This window comes from Symphalangus syndactylus, chromosome 15 (assembly GCF_028878055.3).
Source record: "Symphalangus syndactylus isolate Jambi chromosome 15, NHGRI_mSymSyn1-v2.1_pri, whole genome shotgun sequence".
Lineage (NCBI taxonomy): Eukaryota > Metazoa > Chordata > Mammalia > Primates > Hylobatidae > Symphalangus > Symphalangus syndactylus.
This window is the reverse complement of record NC_072437.2, coordinates 87,792,459-87,812,526: the sequence shown is the minus strand read 5'-3', so window position 1 is coordinate 87,812,526 and position 20,068 is coordinate 87,792,459. Positions and strand designations below refer to the sequence as shown.

The 20,068-nt window shown below is 33.2% G+C and overlaps 1 long non-coding RNA gene across 1 annotated transcript in view; it reads left to right on the top strand.

Moving 5' to 3' along the window:
* LOC134732658 (uncharacterized) overlaps positions 1-20,068 on the top strand; it is a 38,748-nt gene that overhangs the window by 3,671 nt on the left and 15,009 nt on the right. The window contains exons 2-3 of the long non-coding RNA XR_010116055.1: positions 2,891-2,985; positions 10,332-10,398. This is a non-coding gene — a long non-coding RNA (uncharacterized lncRNA). The remainder of the gene's footprint in view (positions 1-2,890; positions 2,986-10,331; positions 10,399-20,068) is intronic.

Below are 20,068 nucleotides of genomic sequence, written 5' to 3'. Positions count from 1 at the left end.
TGTATTATAAAGTCACTTATTACCATAGTAAAGCAACTGCGGGGTGTGGTGTTGCTATAATAGGTCACCCCTTTTTAAAGTTATGTTTACATATTGTGGGGGAAAGGGGACTGGTAAGGTATCAGTCTTCCTGGTAGCATTGATTTTCATTTGTTTGCCCCCACACTATTTTTAAAAATTCAAATACAAGTGCAATTTCAGACTTCTTAAAAAATACTGTTGACCTGTCTTAGTTGTACATTCACAAAATGTAGCCTCGGGTGTTTGTATGTAACACTGCATATTTTTTCTAACCAGATTAGTATCAGTTTTAATGTTTAGCATGAACTACAGCTAAGGATAAAAATTTTAAAGTAGCTTTCATAGTCTAGATTCCCAGTTTCATCATGCTTTATGTACTACATTTTTGTTTTTTTTTTTGTTTTGTGGAGACTTGTGTATATTTTTGTTTGTTTGTTTATTGGTAGGTAGTAACTATTTGGAATGTCACAGAATACTTAAAGCCAGAAATATGGGTCAATTGATTTGGTTTACAAAATGAAAAAAAATTCCCAAGGCTGTATTAGATAATTCTTATACATGACACATTAGCTTTCTTCAAAAGAAGATTATAAATTTATAGTTTCGAAAAATTATTCTATAAAAATTTCTCTTATTTTAAAATACTACCTAAAATTGGCTCTTGTCTTTTTTTTCTTTTGTCTAATGAAGCTTAAAAATTCACATACTAATTTCTTTTTAACCCCTTTTTAGAAGACACAGATTTTTGGTCTGATTATAACTAGAAAACACATCTTAGAAAAAATTGTCATATATATAGTTTCATGGGGGGTTTTTGGTTTTGTTTTGTTTTTAGTTCAGCAAACTTTGAAACATTGTATGCCAGGCAACTAATTTTGGCACATAATTAGAGCTCAACTATGACTTGCTGAAATTTTGTAGCCCCAAATCTCATAACACCAAAGGAAATCAGTAATAAAATACCACTTTATTTCAAATAAGCATTGAAAATGAGATTAAGCATTTAATTTTTGGAAGTGACAGTATTAGAACTTAAATGTCATGATTGTCTTAAGAGTAACAAGATCGATTTTTAGAATATCACATTACTATTATATGTTTATTTATCTCATTATTTGCAAGTACAAATGATTGTAGATCCTTCATATAAATATTACTTTCTGGTGGGGAACTGAATTTTTTTTATTTTTTTGCCTCGGTTGGTTTTTTGTTTTTATTTTTTGGTCTGTATTAAAGATGCTTTAAAGGATCTTCCTTTTAGAAAGACAAGTTTTAAATATTGAAATTGATATTAAATATATATTTGAATATTATTAATATTTCTTATCAAATTATAAGAAGTTTACTATACCTTTGGTTAATCCTGCCTTATTTCAGTAAAGAAAATTTGTACTGGAATAACTTGTAGTGGTTTCTAAGAATAAATAGTAAGCTCTATTTTGTAGTAGATTTTAGATTTGAGTTTTACTATTTGAAGGTTTTTTAATATTGCCTTTTTTATCATACACATTGGTTTATTATTTTATTTGTATCCAGACCTCTTTTGCTTCTTATTGGTTAGTATTTTTCGTCTCCCTACTATTTAAAAACTTAACATTTGGCATGTAGTACATTTTGTTTTCTACTATTTTCCTTCTATGATTTTTAAACTTAAGATACCTTAATTTTCAGAGTGCTCAAATATAGAAAACTGTCTTATGTCTTTTGAGGAAGACTGTGTATAAATGATTGTAATTTTTTAAAATGTCATGGTATTTGGATTGGTGTTTATGAGTTATGGATAATTGTGTGGGTTTTGTCATTAAACAATCAAATATTTGGCAACAGAGGAATAAAGGGTTTTTTAGGTTTTATTCTTTCATTTTCCTAAGCTATTCTTAAATATAACTGGAAAATTTATTCAGAGCATTATGATTTACATGTAATACATGATACACCTTTGGTAATTTAATATTTTTATACAGTCGATTGCCACTGAATCATTATAATTCAGAAAGGTGAAAGAAATGAAAAAAACCAATTAACATATATTCAGTTACATCTCTTAGAAACTTTAAAAAACCATTTGGTCCAGTAGCGGTCCATTTATTATTTGTGAATATGTTAACTTGTTAAAAAAAAATAAGCTCCACATTTTGGTCTGTTAGGACTGTAATGTATTAAAATATTTGGAAATACTGATATTTTTCACTTAGGCTTGGCAGTAGACTAAAGTTGAAAATAATGGTAAATTCTTAGCCAGGCATGGTGGCGGGCACCTGTAATCCCAGCTACTCGGGAGGCTGAGTCAGGATAATCCCTTGAACCCGGAAGGCAGAGGTTGCAGTGATCCTATATCGCGCCATTGCTCTCCTGCCTGGTCAACAAGAGCAAAACTTCGTCTCAAAAAAAAAAAAAAATGGTAAATTCTGTCGTCATTAAAACATTTGATAATTTGGAGAGAGTTAAATTTCGTCCCTGTCCCTTCAGTAACTTTTTAAACTGTGTGGATTTTATGAGTTTTACAAGTACAAACTACATTTCTGGTATTTCCTTATGAACTCCTCTTGTACCAGTCCTCTAACAGCTACCCGCATACACACTCACCCATATTACTTTGAACATGAATGCCCTAAAGAGAAATGAAAGCAGAAACATATTAATCTGATTTGTTTGAAGAGGCTTCGGATGATAAAGCATATCACAGGTGTTTCTAATCAAGTTATTTCTATTTTAAAAACATTTTCAAGTTAGAGCTTCTCTGAATATTGGCAAGATTGGGGTCATTTTGAAGACCATACCTCTGTGTTCAGGGATCAACTGTGGAACTGCAGGAGATGGAAATCTGTTGAGTGTCTTCATGCTGTAATACATGACATTTTTATTGCAGGTTTTGACCTGTAGCAGAGAACCAATTCTGGAGAACAACCTCACTTCTTTGATTGAATACTCACATAATGCATTGGAACATGACATGAGATTAAGGTATACTAATGAATTTTAAAACCGTATAATTTTATGTCTTTGCAATATAATCGGACTAGACAATTGGTAAAGTTGAAATTTTTACGTGAACTAAAATCAATAAGTAATTACTAATAAACAGAAATCATCATGTGAAGTGGCCATAGCTGAGTTGTCTAGCTTACTAAAACTCCAGGTTTTTTTTACACAGTTAATGTTCTTCTCAGCATCCTAAGGTCTAACTCCAACTGAATTTATTCCAAAAATATGTATATATAGTAATTTTTATTAAAGTTATTACAGTGTACTCAGTAAAATATGAACTTTTCATTTTATAAAATGGAGAGTTTAAATCAAATGGAATTTAGTGCTTAGCTGTTTGACAGGTGGAAGAGTAGTAGGTAGAGCCTGCAAAATTAGGTAAAATTGATGAGAATATTTTAAGAAAATGTAAAGTATTCCAAGTACTGCCCTAACCAAAAGTGGCAATATGGTTGAAACTGAAAAAACCACTTTCTTAAGCAGAAATTACTAGTATCTTACTCAACATACACTGAGTAAAATATTTAAGTTGTTAATATCAAAAGTTGCAGACTCTAAAAATAAAATTGTAGAATACCTAAACCTCCAGTGATTTTTATAGTTTTGGTTGAAAATTTCAAAATTTCAGACAGTATTTAACTAATACAACTTTCATTTTCTAAAATGGTAATCTGGTATAGTGAAAATGAACTTATTGAACAGTATTACTAAGTATTACTTGGTTAATTCTTTCATAGTAAAGTATTAATCTTATATGTACATATATGTGTGTGCATTTATTTATGTAAAAACTATTTGCTAAAGTAAGGTTTACTAACATAGTACAATTTTTTAAATTTTTTCACCTAAAAATAATGATATACTTAGAGGAAATGTCAAAGGTTTGTTTTCATGAGAAAATTATTATTTAGTCTTAAGAATGAAGTATATCATCATGATCATAGAACTGCTTTTAACTTCCAACAATATAAAATTTTTAAAGATGAATTCTGAGATGTGTTTAAGAGTGAATGTTGAAATACATATCAAAATACTAAAAACTGAAACTTGATATTTCTATATTGTTGGATATTAGGTAGATAATCCAGGAATGATTCGATTAACAGTTGAAGTTAAATAAAATGTAAAGATGCTTACAAATCAGAGTTTAACATAAGGATGAAGTTTAGATACTTTTATATTGGTGTCATAATGTGGTTGAGATAAATATAAGGTATAGAATGTCTTCATATGTTCGATTTGAGATTTTTATGAAAAAGCAGCTTAGTTTGAATAAAATGAAAATAAATACAGTTTTTCCCTCACTGACTTAACAGGTATTTTTCAGGTTAGAGAACATTAAGATGAAAAGTGGAAAATACAGTTAGTTACCTGAGTGTCTGGGAAAAAAATCCAGGTTCAGTTTATCACTTTAAATGCAGGTATCTTTAGAACAGCCTTAATGAGTTAAATAGGAAAAGAGAGACAGCATCTGAGTTTATATGGTAGATAAGATATAAATCCACAGAGTTGTCCAAATTTAGAGAGTTTGTGATTTGTGATCTTTGAAGATATCAAAACTTATTTTGAACACAAATATTTAGCATTATATAATTGTTCTTCCTATAGTTATTGTACTGGGTTATAAACTTATAATTTAGCTTAGTAAATAATTTCATATCTAAAAGAATACAAATATTAACAATTTACTTGTATTTGGTCAATTCTTACAGGGTGAGAAACTTTAACTTAATTAGGAGTGTGTGTTATTTTAGGAGGCCAATTAACAAAGGGTTCAACTGCTGTGTATGATTGGCTCTCTTTTAACTACCCCTTGAAAGACATTTTGTAAAGATTTTGACTGTTTTAAATTTGCAAACCTGATTATCTAAATTTAAGCCTTGATATGTAGTTAATTATGTTGGAATTTGGGGGAAGAGATTTATTGTGTTAATTTTTATCTTTTTTTCAGTGATTTGTATCTCATTTTTTCAATATTTGTTTTTGGCTGAATGCACAATCAGGGTTAAGTAACATTCACTTTTGGGAAAAATTCTTAGCTGTACCATCATTGTTCCTGTCTTACTGAAATAGTTTTTTTAGGATAGAAAGAATATTTGAATAAACTAGAATAGAGGTAACTTAACATATCTACATATGAAGGAACTTAAAATTATTATTTGTCAGAGATGTATAATGCTGGTTTATAAGGATATGTTATATTTTAGGCAGTTTGTCAGCTATGACATTTTAATAGAGGTTTTATATATTGCTGAGAATTCGTTAAATAATAGATACAATTAACTTTTTAAATAAAAGTTTTAAAAATATTTATTTGAAGCAGTTTTGTACGTGTGTATTTTGTGTTTTTCTTAAACTAGCAAATAACATCCTTAACCTATTTCAGTTTTTCTTCAAATGAGATCTAATGTATCAGAATTACATTTTCTGACAAGCATTTTTCAAAGGGTAGTATTTAATTAATGTGAGGGTTTAAAATTAAATACATTTTGAAGTGAAATTTCTATTCACAGCACCACAAACCACACTTTTGATACTTCATTAACATATTATTTGACTTAGTTTTACTTTCCTATTTTCATGGTTAGAATCTTAGAGGAGAAATGTGAAGCATGTTTCACATGTGGCTGCTGAGACTGATTAATCCCACTGGTTAATAGTTTATTAATCCATTACTATTTCTAAGTGCCTGAATTTTTAAAAATCTTTCTTGAGGATTTGCTTTAGTCTTTTTTATTTTATAGCCTTCATACCAAACAAATATATTTAAAGTATCTTGTTATCCTCTGATCTTCAGAATTATTTTTATTATTATTAACATTTTTTGTTCCTCATTCAGTTGCTAAGCAGAAAAATTTTTCAATTGTGATAAAAATAGAAGATTGGGGTTGGGTTTTGATTTTTTACAAAATATCTAAATTTAAAATATTGTTACTGTTTCATACTTTTATTTTAAAATGTCTCAAACTTAGCGTTCTTGATTAGGTATTATTATTTAAACTTACTTGCCAGTTCTAGCCTATGTGGGTTTTTCTTTTTAATAGTTGATCTCCAAATTTTTCTGACTTTTTATATTTTTCTGAATCACAAACTGCTTAAGGTTCTAAAAGATGAGTTGCATTTAGAGTTAAAGCTGTAAGTCTATAAATAGCATCACATTACATTTAAAGGTAATTGAACAGTGAATATTTCTATTTCTGTTACTCATCAATTAATACTATGTACTTACTAAGTTTTTAACTTTGTATTGCACATTTAAAATAGGTAAATTGCTTATGGAAGTTTTTTTAATGGGATTTATGCAAAAACAGTATGGACTAAAATCTTGTTTCTTTGCTAATGTTGTCTAAAGTCAAATATATGGTGGTGACCAGATATGGGGTACTTGGGAGCCAGAGGCATTTTGTAAGCAAAATAAAGTGTCATTTCTTGATTGGAGTTTGACACTTTCTTATTTTCCAGGAGAATAGGTAGGGAAGTTACTCTCTGTGAATTTACTCCAACATTGGTTAAAACTCTTCAGAGAATTTTGATAATTGAGTGGTTAAATCTAAACTTACAAGGGGAAGATTATTATATATGTCATTAATTTCCTTTGCCTTGCATACATTATGGGTTCCCTTTCTAATCAAAACACCAATTTTGTCTTTTTTCTCTCCCCACCCCACTTTTTAAAGAAAAAATTATTTTAAAAATAATTTTATCATATAGTGATATAAGCAGACCTTGAGAGGTAGATTGATCTCTGAACCATTTTTCCTCTGTGTGTCAGTTTGATATTCTTTTCTCAGCTTGCTGTTTAAGAAGCAGCAGCAACAGCAACAGCAGTGAATAAACAAGTTATCACCACAGCCCTTGTTCTTACCCCTTACAGCTGGGAGCAGAGGCTGGGAGATCGATGCTGCTTGTCAGCTGTTGTGCAGAATAACATCAATATGCAATAATGGTGGCCAAGGAGCCTGCACCCATCCGTTTTTACAAACCCAGGTGGGAAGAGCCCAACTGTCACTGTACCACATACACAGTATAGAGAATACATTCTTTAGCAGAAAGGTTGCAGCATAAAGAGAACATAGATGCTTGTAGTTCTTAGACTCTATTTTTTTTTACTATTTCTCTGTGGCTTTAGTTCATTTAATTTTTATTCAGTTAATTCCATCCATTAGAATGGAAAACCTGTCTTGCTTCTAGAGGTATATATAGTAAGTTTCATGTATATATGGTATGTCTCATGTTTTCACTTTTAAGCAGGTAAACGGAAAAAAATTATAATTAGTTGCTGATATCACAAGTTAGGTAATATATTGAGGATAGAAAAGAAAAGCTGGCTATGGCCACACAGGAGTGTTTCTTTCACTTTTGGACTACATTATCTTTGTTTTATAAAAGCCCAGTCTAACAAGGCCGAATTCTTGTTGATTTTACTATAATAAAAGAAAGAAAACAACATTCTATATTAACTTAGTATTGTAAATAACTAAAAGCAGGCAACAGATGAAAACTTATGTCTTTTTTCTTACCACTAAACTGTTTACTTTTTCTATTTACCATTTCTCACTGAAATATCTTTTATCTGAACTTTTTATCTAGAAAGCTTAGATTATTCTAAATCTTTTGGAAACAGGACTTTGTAATTTCAAATAACATAGAAGAATGTTTTTATTTTTATAATTTGAATTTGCACAGATTTTTATAACCTAAATATTCAATTTTTTTTCTTTTATATCTAATTTCAATAGATTAGAGTTACAGGGAAGTGTGAATGTTGGATTTCTATAAATGTTCTGAATTTATTTGTAGAAGTTTTGGTGGGAAACTACTAATGCTTTTTTTTTTTTTTTAAGTGTATAAAGCCAAATGTCCCATTTAAAGTTTGACATTTGCAATAGCATTCTATTTAAAAGGTAATCATAGTTGCTTTCTGGTCATCTTCATTAAAATCACTCCTGATCACTCTCACTCTTAATATTTTCCTGTGCCAATCACAGTAAATTCAGAATATTAGTTCCCTGGTAATATTACTAAAAAAAGCTTTGTCATAGTATGTGTCTAGTTATCTGAAAAAATAAATGAGCCCACAACCTTTTTTGGCATTGTGAAGTCAAGCATATTCAGCCATAAATTGAGGTTACTTTTTTGTTGTTGTTGACTAATGCTAGAGGTTTTTAAAAAAATGTTTATGTAATTTAACAGATAACATATTAATTACTGTTACCTCCCCTAAGTAAAACATGAGTTACATAATCCTCTCTGTTGAAAACACCTCATTTTTAATCATTACTTACTGCTTAGTGCCTGCGAACCACCTGTATGAGAATAACCTAGAATTTAAAAAATACAATAAAAACATTTTTCCAGACCTGGAATTTGCGTTTTTTTTTACAAGCTTTAAGAGATTTTTCTTAGGAGCACCACATTTGTGAGAAGCACTGCCCAAAATGAACTTGGAGGAGGGATTGTTCATACCAACAAACCATCTACTTTTCCTGCATCTTTTTTTCCCCTCCTTGGTCATCTTGGATCTAAGTTTAATATTTAATTAGGAATCTTATCATTTCTAGATTAAGTTCTTGAATCTTAAATTTGGCTGATTAAAAAATAGATTAAGTCTTGGTATTTCCTCAGTCATATGAGGAAAATCTGTGTTATCAGAGCTTTGTTTTCATGTAAGTGCCTTGGGCCAAATTTCAGTCTATTCTCTTTGTTTGGAACATTTAGTATACCTATGTTAAACCAATACTTGATGAAAACCAAAGGAATTGATCACTTATGAATTTTTAAATTTTCACATAGATAGTGGCTGTTTTTCTTAAATATGCTTCCAAATGTTGGAGGAAATATAAAATGAGGAACTCTTCATATGCTGCTTGTGGTAGCATTTAGCAATATCTTTGTAAAGTTGAAGATACAATAGGCTTGAACCCAACAATTTTATTCCTAGATGCTCTAGATAAACTCAGACATGTAGAAAAAAGTCTTGGTTATTTTTAATAGGAAAAAAAATGAAAGCAATGTAAATGTTAAGCAAGAAGAGAATAGCAAGTTGTGACGTAGTCATGTGATGAACTGTAAAGCTACTAAAATGAGAGCTGTGTTTATCATCATGGGTGAATATCCTACTTCAGCAAACAAAAATAAGTTGCATAAAGGTTATATACAGAGTAACATGTATATAAAATATGTATGATATTATACCATTTATCGAAAGCTTGAAAGCAATGATAAAGTTTAAATTCTTGAATTGGTAGTAATAGTGTAAAAACATAGGAAATAAATATCAAATTCAAGATTGTGCTTGCATCTTTGGAAAGAATGGAATGGAATCAGGGTATAGCTCACAAAGGACATCATCTGTATGTGTAATCAATTTTCATAAAAAACAAAGCGAAGTAAGTATGGCATAGTTTTAGATTTCAGTACAGCTGGATTGGGAGTCCAGAGATAGGATGTGGAGGTTCATTTTGGTATTCCCTTGATTTTTCTGTGAATTTTGAAGCAAATGATTTTGAAATTTTTAAAAACATGCTGTTCTTTTTCTCTGAAGATTAGTCTACAATAAAGCGTATACTTGCAGTGCTCTGTTAAGAACATGGATGAATTTGTCATATTCTTTCTATTCTGTATCTTATAGTAAGTGCTTAACTATTAGTTGATGTAACAACTACAACTTAGAATCATGACCCACAGAAACCAAACATGCTAACCAACTCAAATTACTAGCATATCTTTAAAAATATGTCATATGTTCCTTCCTTTGTGTACTTGGAATTGTGCAATATACAATACATGAATTATAGATTATGCAATTGTATGTGTGTGAGAGAGATTAATCAGTCTTGGAATATGATCTTGAATTTATCTTAAAATATCTGCAAATATATGATGTCCTCCAGAAGCTCATTGGGCTCCAAGTTAGAGTTTTAGCTTTGACTAAAATTTTTGACTTAAACTTCAAGAGGGCAATAGTAATAGAATAGCAAATTTTAAAAGCCAGTGATAAGCAGGATGTAGTGGCACATAGGCCTGTAATCCCAGCTACTTGGGAGGCTGAGGCAGGAGGATATCTTAAACTCAAGAGTTTGAGGTTGCGGTGAGTTAGGATCACACCATTGCACTCCAGCCTGGGTGACAGAGCAAGACCCCATCTCTTAAAAAAACTAACAAGAATGCTGCACTGGGCTGAAACATACAAATGCTGCTGGGTGTTTATAATCTGATTGTTCTGTGCCGTATAAGGATCAGAATACAGCGGTGGCAACCTCAGTTGAAATGTTCTAACTTATATAATGTGATGAAATTTTTAAAGTCTTCCCTCTTTTTCCTAGGTTTAATAATGATAGAATGAAGACCATAATAAAAGAGACCTCTGCTTAGCTCTGCAATTCTTACCTTGTAAGTATTAACTCTGAGTCTCCCTATCATTGTCAGTTACTGTTTGGTGTCATGTTCTGGTTTATTTCTGATTTTTTTTTTCCTGCTTACCCTATTATGGTAACTTTCTAACCTCTCCTAGCCCCCTCTACACGTTGAGATTTGATGTTAATTAATACTTTAGAGCAAGAATAATGCCATTGCCTTGGTAAGTTATTTAGGGAAGTATTTTATACCCAGACCCTATAATCTCCAAGTCTGAGAATCACAATTTTGAGCCCTTTTCCTTCAAAGGAATTAACAAATAGGTAATTGTCTTTTTTAGTACTCATTATTCAGGTTTATTGGTCTTACGGTTTTATAAATTTGAGAGTATTCTCTCCACTTGAGAAGTGATTTTGTAAAGTTTGTTTTTAATTTCATCAGGTTACACTTGAGACTTCTTTGTGAAGAGCTTAACATTTAGCTGTTAAAACTTGAGGAGGTGGGAGAAACATGAAGGCAGTCCCTTTTCCTTCCTTTTTTTTTTTTTTTTTTTTTTTTTTTTTTTTTCATTTATTCAGTACATATTTATTGAGCATCTACCATGTTCCTAGTACTTTTCTAGGAGCCAAAGATCTAGCAGTGAACAAAACAGATAAACAAGTAAGTACATAAATTAAAAGATTTCTGACATGGATTCAAAGTCAGAGGTTTTGGGTGGGGGCCAGGACCATGCATCTTTAGCAAGCTCTCCCTGAGTAGGATGGCAGCAGCTGATCTCAGGTTCATGCATAGTGTGAAGAACCCGCTCCAAAGAGCCAGGCAGTGTCCAGCTGTAAGTCCCCCTTTCTTCTGTCAGGGAAGTTTGCAGAAGTGAATCAGTGGATAGCAACACCCAAGTGATACCTTCAGGGTAGACAGGAAGATAGTCTGTTTAGTTGAAGGTCAGGAGCAGTCACCTTAATTATTCAAGACATCATTTCTCGCCCTGGATTGCCCCATCATCTCCCAAGCTAAACCTCAGATATTTCCTGCAAATATCAAAAAGAGGATTTTTCTCCTTTTTCCTTCCTTTTATATATACACATGCATACCTCTTTTTTAGAATAAGAAACATTTTTCCCCAATTCATTTAACTTTTGACACACTTAGAAATTCTAAAAGAATAATTTTAACGAGTTAACTGAAATTAATATTATGCCTCTAGAAAAACTCACAATATCAAGGGCATATAAAATGCTCAAGATACTTATTTCCATAAAAGTATTTGAGACCCTAAAATCAGTTACCAAAAAATGTCATTTCCATCCATTCCTTGAGCTAATTCTGCATCTCCAAAGAAAAACTCAAGTGCAAGACTTTCTGTTCTTAATGATGATGAGGGCATGTCTCTGTTTAAGTGAAACTAGTGCTTCAGATGCTTTTATTACATAATCTTACAGTGACTCAATGTGTATGTATTGGGGATGGCCTTATGATCATAGACGATCAGCCATTGAACTCAATAAGGTGAGAATTTTTAGGTGGGGGATCGATTAAATGTTGAAAACTGTTAATAATAAGCCAGTTTGCAAAGTAGTAGCCAAATGCCACAGGTCACTTTCTTTCTCTAATTTTCTCCCGGTTACATTTTTGTCTCTGGAAAATTAGAATGGAAACATTTGCAAATCCCTAAAGAATCCTATATAGTCCAGGCTTGGATTCCTTAATTAGTCCCTTGGAAGCCAGCCCAGCCCTTCTTCAACTTAACTCTTTAAAAAAAGAAGTCTTTTTAATTCATATTACACTCAGAATGGAGGGCAGTCCACTTTTCAACAAGAAATAGGTATCATTGAATTTCTAACATACATAGGCACAGATAACATCACATTCTTCATTTCATCTCCTTTATAAATTTCTAAGCTAGCAGTCTTTCTTGGATACTCTCCAGCATCTTTTAAACATAGGCCATTTATCATATTTCATAGTTGGAATGCTTTCCGTTGTCTGTTCTAGGTAGATTCCCCTTAATCTTGGATTCTAAAATGGTGATGTTTCCAATTAAACAATACCCAGAATAATAGATACATAGTGACTGACAATAGTCAGTGATGCTGTGTGATTGTGTGTTCCCCTTCTATCATTTTTTAATGTTTGTTTAATGCCATTTATTTTTTAAGATGGGATATATATTTTAATTAGTCGGGCGCGGTAGTGGGTGCCTGTAGTCCCAGCTACTCTGGAGGCTGAGGCAGGAGAATGGCGTGAACCCGGGAGGCAGAGCTTGCAGTGAGCCGAGATCGCGCCACTGCACTCCAGCCTGGGCGACAGAGTGAGACTCCATCTCAAAAAAAAAAAAGATGGGGTATATATTTTATATATATATTTTTTATATATATATTTACATGTATAGATAGATTTTAGATATCTAGATAGATAGATAAATAGATGTATTTTCTTTTTTTTTTTTTTTTTTTTTTTTTTGAGATGGAGTTTCACTCTTATTGCCCAGGCTGGAGTGCAATGGCACGATCTCGGCCCACCACAACCTCCACCTCCCGAGTTCAGGTGATTCTCCTACCTCAGCCTCCTGAGTAGCTGGAGTTAACAGGCATGCGCCAACACGCCTGGCTAATTTTGTTATTTTGTTTGTTTGTTTTTGTATAGACAGGGTTTCTCTATGTTGGTCAGGCTGGTCTGAACTCCCGACCTCAGGTGATCTGCCCACCTCAGCCTCCCAAAGTGCTGGGATTACAGGCATGAGCCACCTTGCCCTGCCTGAGATGGGATTTTTTTTTTAAAGCTGTTCATTTATGGAATGTGGATGTTCTAGAAGTTGTAGAACAGTGATGTTCATATATACAATGCTGTCAAACAATGGCAGTTTGGGGTTCATTTTTACAAATTAAATATAGAGATGGAATATTTCTCAAGTTTATTTTTCAATTTAGAGATCTTAAACTTTTGTTGCTTAACAAAAAATTCAGAAATAATTATATTTCTTTTTTTCTTTTTCTTTTTTGAATTATTTTCATTTTTCACATTGCATTTTCGATTACAGACACTTAAATTACATATTTCTGTTTGTAAATGTAAACATATGTTTACCTGCAAATGTAAATACATGTTTACATCTGTTATGTAAATTTAAATATATATTTGGTGCTTAAAAAACATCTTTAGGTACATTGTCAGCAGTTAAGAACATTACATCTCTCTTTTTAATAATCTACAACAATAAAAATCTTAAAATATTGACTTTATAAATAGGGAAAGAAAAAATGAAGCAGAAAATTCACCAGTGCTGTCAATGTTAGTTCCATAAACAAAATGATAGAGGTAAATTACTTCCTAAGTCCAAAGACTTATTAAATTTGGGTGCTATCAAGAGCAAGGCTAGTAAAAAGAAATAACAAAAACTATTTCTCACATATGACTAGTTATCAATATAAGTTTTTAGAAGTATTATCAAGTTAGCAATAAAAGCAATGGCATGTAATCATATCCGCCTAGAAAATATTGTCAATTGTAAATTATAAATAGTACAAATGTAGGACTGACTGAAAATACTGCAAAAAAAAAAATCACAATATTTTAATCAGTGGAGCAGTAAGTAATCGATATATGGCAAATGATATAAAATCTGTTGTGCTTTCAATAAAACCATAATGATGTAATTATATTATGCACTAGACATGGCCAGAGTTTCTCTTATTTTTAATTATTGTGATAGAAATTTACTCTTGTGTAAATTGCTATATACCTGTGCCATTGATGAGGAAATTCTAATTATCTTGAATAGTTTTAAAAATGGGAATGTTTCTGGGAGAAAGGAATTTCCCAAAAGAGAAAAAATAAATTGTTCTTTTGGCAGTTGGATTAGTGGTGAAGAGTGTTATAATCCAAAAAATTCATAAAGGTACCAGCTATTGTCAGCATTTGGTAGTAAAGAGAATGTCTTACAAACCTATTGATATGATGAAGTGCCATTCATCATATGTATATATGTTATATATATAAGTATATATATAACATATATATAAGTAAATATATAAAATCTAGGCTCTTGTGTATTCTATAATTTATGAATATAGAGAAAGTTCACAATATGCTGCAGCTGTTTTTCATTGTTCAAATAATTGCTATTTTTGAGAATTAGACATTTAATAAAAATGCCAGGTGTTCCTTGTCCTCATTCTTCCATATTTGTCTTATATATGTTTAGCAAAATGATTGAGTTAAATATGAGCTTTTGTGCTGAAGCAATGGCTGTGTTTTTGCTCTTAATAAAATTGCAGCCATAAAATTTGATTTTTAGTGCCAAAATTATAAAAAGGGGTTGGGCTTGTTTCCTCGACCCAAACAACTTCTTACCTTCAAGGTGGATGATTCAAAGAGGAATAACAGGGAATTTCTTATGTATGAAGTTACTTGGTTGTTTTCTTAGGAAAACAAAAGGTAGAATTTAACAGCATGGGACCTGATTTAAATAGAAAATAAATGTACAGATATAATCAACTCTGCTGTCATGGGAATTTCAAGTTATAAATGCAATAGGTAACATCGCCTGACTTACTGTATGTACTTTTGCCCTAATCTACTACCTATTAGTCTGAAACTTGAGTTTTACATATAAAAACAGGAATAAATTGAATGCATAATTAAAATATATGTTGTCAATTATCACACCTTTTTGCCTAGACTATAAGCTTCATTTTTCCTGTTATATCCACTAAATTAATTTATGCTTATTTTTCCATTAAAACAAGTTACTTTGGCCGGGTGCGGTGACTCAAGCCTGTAATCCCAGCACTTTGGGAGGCTGAGGTGGGCAGATCATGAGGTCAGGAGTTCGAGACCAGCCTGTCCAACATGGTGAAACCCTGTCTCTACTAAAAATACAAAAATTAACCGGGCATGGTGGCCAGCACCTGTAGTCCCAGCTGCTTGGGAGGCTGAGGCAGGAGAATTGCTTGAAACCAGAAGGCAGAGGTTGCAGTGAACTGAGATCGCGCCACTGCACTCCCACCTGGGCGAAGGAGTGAAACTCTGTCTCAAAAATAAATAAATAAATAAATAAAAATTAGCCAGGCATGGTGGCATGCACCTGTAATGCCAGCTACTCAGGAGGCTGAGGCAGGAGAATTGCTTAAACCTGGAAGGCAGAGGTCGCAGTGAGCTGAAATTGCACCATGGCACTCCAGCCTGGGTGACAGAGCAAGACTCCATCTCAAAAAAAAAAAAAAAAAGAAAAAGAAAAAAACAAGTTACTTTAAAATGTCTTATAAAATCTCAGTTTCTTATAGTAAAACTATTTGTAGCTAATGAAAATGAATTTTTGATACATTTAACAGTATTACCACTAAGAATGCCATCCTTTCAAGTACTCTACCACTGGTCAAATTTCAGAACCTCAGTTTAAAATGTTTGGGGAGGCCAGATATAGTGGCTTATGCCTGTAATCCCAGCACTTTGGGAGGCTGAGGCAGGTGGATTACTTGAGGTCAGGAGTTCAAGACCAGCCTGGCCAACATGGTGAAACCCAGTCTCTACTAAAAATACAAAAATTAGCCAGGCGTGGTGGCGGGTGCCTGTAATCTCAGCTACTGGGGAGACTGAGGCAGGAGAATAGCATGAACGCAAGAGATAGAGGTTGCAGTGGGCCAAGATCAAGCCACTGCACTCCAGCCTAAGCAATAAGAGCGAGACTCCATCTCAAAAAATATGTTTAGGTAAACAGCCGGGCATGGTAGCTCACACTTGTAATCTCAGCACTTTGGGAGGTCGAGACGGGTGGATCACTTGAGGTCAGGAGTTCAAGACCAGTCTGGCCAACATGGTGAAACCTCGTCTCTACTAAAAATACAGAAATTAGCCAGGCATGGAGGCACATGCCTGTAATCCCAGCTACTTGGGAGGCTGAGGTGAGAGAACAGCTTGAACCTGGGAGGTGGAGGCTGCAGTGAGCCAAGATCCCACCACTGCACTCCAGCCTGGGCAGTAGCACGAGACTCCATCTCAAAAAAATAAATAAAATGTTTAGGGAAACAATATCTGAATTAAAATTCAGAACACCTCAATTTTAAATTATTATTTTTAGTTTTTATATCCTTAGTTCAGCTGTTTGTTTCTTTATGCCTCTAGTATTTGGTGCCCTGTAGTCAGAACTTAAAACTGGCAATCTGTCCTCCAAATCCTTAACAAGACAAAATAGTAAAGCACACTGAATTTTTCTAAGTTAATTTTATTTCAAATTGAACTTTATTAATTTTATTTTGACGCTAGAATATTAGAATTAGAATCATAGTAAACAAATGTTTTCCTTTATGTTATAAATTACGTTTATGTTAATTAACATAAAATAAGTTTCTCATCAGAGGGCAGGTTTCAACTTAGTACAGTAAGTCCTCACTTAAAGTAATGAATAGATTCTTGGAAACTGCAGCTTTAAGCTAAATGACATAGAATAAAACCAGTTTCGCCATAGGCTAATTGATATAAACAAGAGTTAAGTTCCTACAGCCTATTTCTGGTCACAAAGAACATCACCAATCTTCTAAATAAAGATCCAACACATTTCTGGTATTAAACATTGTGAAATAAATGTGAGTTACACATACATTTAAGAAAGTTTAATAGAAACAAGATCATAATTTACCCAATTTTTGATAAGTCAATGAGTGATGATGGTCATAGTGGTGGTGAGTTAAAATAAGGAATAAATGTTTGTAAAACAGAAATTGTAAGGAGCACCTTCTACCACCATGTTGTTCAAAAACAAACAATAACAAATATGGCATGCTTGCTGAGCACCTTTATACTACATCATTTGTTGTTGTGCATTTGTATGATGATTGTATATTTGACAAGTTTTTATTTTGCAATAATCTACATTCATTCATTTTCCAACTCACTTACTCCACTTTGGGGTTGCAGATAGCTGGAGCCTATCCTAGAAGCTCAGGATGCAAGGAGGGAACCAACCCTGGATAGGATGCCATTCCATCACAGGGTGTCCTCCTACCCCCACACTCAGCCATACTGAGACAATTTAGATGTGCCAACTAACATAACATGCACATCTTTGGGATGTGGGAGAAAACCCATGCAGACATGGGGAGAACGTGGAAACTCCACACACTGTGGCACCAGACAGAAATCTCTATATTTTTCCTCTTCAGTGTTAAAAATGAAACAATGTTGAATGAAACATCATTTGAAGATCTTCTGTTTATAACTTTGTTCTCTGGCCCTAGATCTACTGTCTAAAAATTGTTTTTATGTCTTTTCTCTAAGCTGTACATTCTCAGGTCCTTCCACTGTCATAGCATTAATTTCTAGACCATTAATATTCTGGATACCCTACTTTGGATCTGTTACATTTTGTTAGTATTCCTTTTAAAATAATTGTATATAGAATTAATTGCAATATACTTAATATGGTATAGGTACAAAACACACTGCATCTGTGAATAAAGTTCTATAGTGCAGTCTGATTGCACTAGCTTTTTTTTTCGTCAATACTATCAGGTCATGTTGAGCTGCAGTTCACTGAAACACTTAAGTGTGTTAGAATTTCAAATCCTGTAAATTTAGATTCAGTAGGCATTTGTTGAACACCTGTTCACTACTAGATGTGCTTGTGTAAATTTCTGCTGTTTATTTTACTGATAGTAAATTTAAAATGTAGAAATTGACCAGTAGATTTATTATACTGAGGATGATTTTATAGTTTAGGAGACATGACTAGAATTTCAATGAGAACAGATTGTAAGGACAGAAATAAATTTAAAAGAATTTCTAAATGGTTTTGTTAAATGCAATAACAACTTTATGTAAACTACAGATGAACTGATAATAGAGCACATGTAAGAAAATGTCTAAAAAATGTTATTGGAAATTAAAGTTGTAACTCATTAACAAGGAAAAAAATTAACTTATATACAATTTATTTTTTCCATATTTCTTAAAATATATTAAATTCTAACATAGAAAACCAACTTAAGAGATTTAAAGATTCCCATCTACTCAGATTTATTATATTCAAGTTGAATTATTAAGCAAGACATTTAATTTACTTATTTTGTCTCATCTTTCAATATAACTACTTTTTTTTGTTGGAAGATTATAAGAATGGAGAGTTCTGGTATATCAAAGGCCCACACACCAGAATATAAATCACCAGACTTGGAACTATGGTTGTTGTATAAAGGATAAGGACTGAATGATTCTGTCTTCAAAATATTTTTGTATTTTTTTTTAGAAGCTCTTTTCTTTGGCTCTACATCTAGCCATTAGGGCTCTTTCTGTATCTGGTTAGGGAAAGTGGCTTTTCTTTCAGCCAGCAAACATAAAAGCAGAGATTTTAGGGATGGTGTCACGATGATATTTCCAGTGGACTAAGATAAAGGATTGAAGAAATGGCATGGTCTATACTAGTAAAGATTTCCTCACAGCTAGTCCATTTTGAATGGAGAGATAAGTATGGAATAAAACCAGTTATCTGCCCAGCACAGTACCTAATAATAATAATAATTTTCTGTATTCAAAAGTTCTTAGTGGTTGTTAATATCTTAAAAAAGACCATTTAATTGGAATGGAAGTGTTTTCTTTGGAGAAAAGCAGGAAACATTGGATAGATCTTAATTATACAGACCTTGATACTTAGGCAGAAAGTAGAGATTCTACTTAGGAAACTAGAAATTATTATTATTATTATTATTATTATTATTATTATTATTATTATTATTTTAAACAAGGTCTTAGGCCGGGCGCAGTGGCTCACGCTTGTAATCCCAGCACTTTGGGAGGCCGAGGCAGGCGGATCACGAAGTCAGGAGATCGAGACCATGGTGAAACCCCGTCTCTACTAAAAATACAAAAAATTAGCCGGGCGTGGTGGCGGGCGCCTGTAGTCCCAGCTACTCGGAGAGGCTGAGGCAGGAGAATGGCGTGAACCCGGGAAGCGGAGCTTGCAGTGAGCCGAGATGGCGCCACTGCACTCCAGCCTGGGTGACAGAGCGAGACTCCGTCTCAAAAAAAAAAAAAGAAACAAGGTCTTGCTCTGTCACCTGGGCTGGAGTGCAGTGCAGTGGCATGATTATGGCTCAGTGCTGCATCAAACTCCTGGGCCCAAGTGATTCCTCCCACTTCAGCTCCTGAGTAGCTGGTATTACAGATGCCCAGCTGATTTTTAAATTTTTTGCGTGGGGAGGGCTAAATGATGAGAGCACATGGACACATAGAGGGGAACAATACACACTGAGGTTTTTCAGAGGGTGGAGGGTGGGAGGAGGGACAGGATCAGGAAAAATAACTAATGGGTACTAGGCTTAATACCTGGGTGATAAAATAATCTGTGCAACAAACTCCCATGACAGACCTGGGATGGTGGCTCATGCCTGTAGTCCCAGCACTTTGGGAGGCTGAGGTGGGTGTATCACTTGAGGGCAGGAGTTTAAGACCAGCCTGGCCAACATGGCAAAACCCCATCTCTACTAAAAATACAAAAAAGTTAGCCCGACTTTGTGACACTGGCCTGTAATCCCAGCTACTCGGGGGGCTGAGGCAGGAGAATCACTTGAACCTGGGAGGTGGAGATCACAGGGAGCCAAGATTGAGCCACAGCACCCTAGCCTGGGCAACAGAGTGCAACTCTGTCTCAAAAAAAAAAAAAAAAAAAAGCAAACAAAAAAAACCTCCCATGATAAAAGTTTACCTACATAACAAA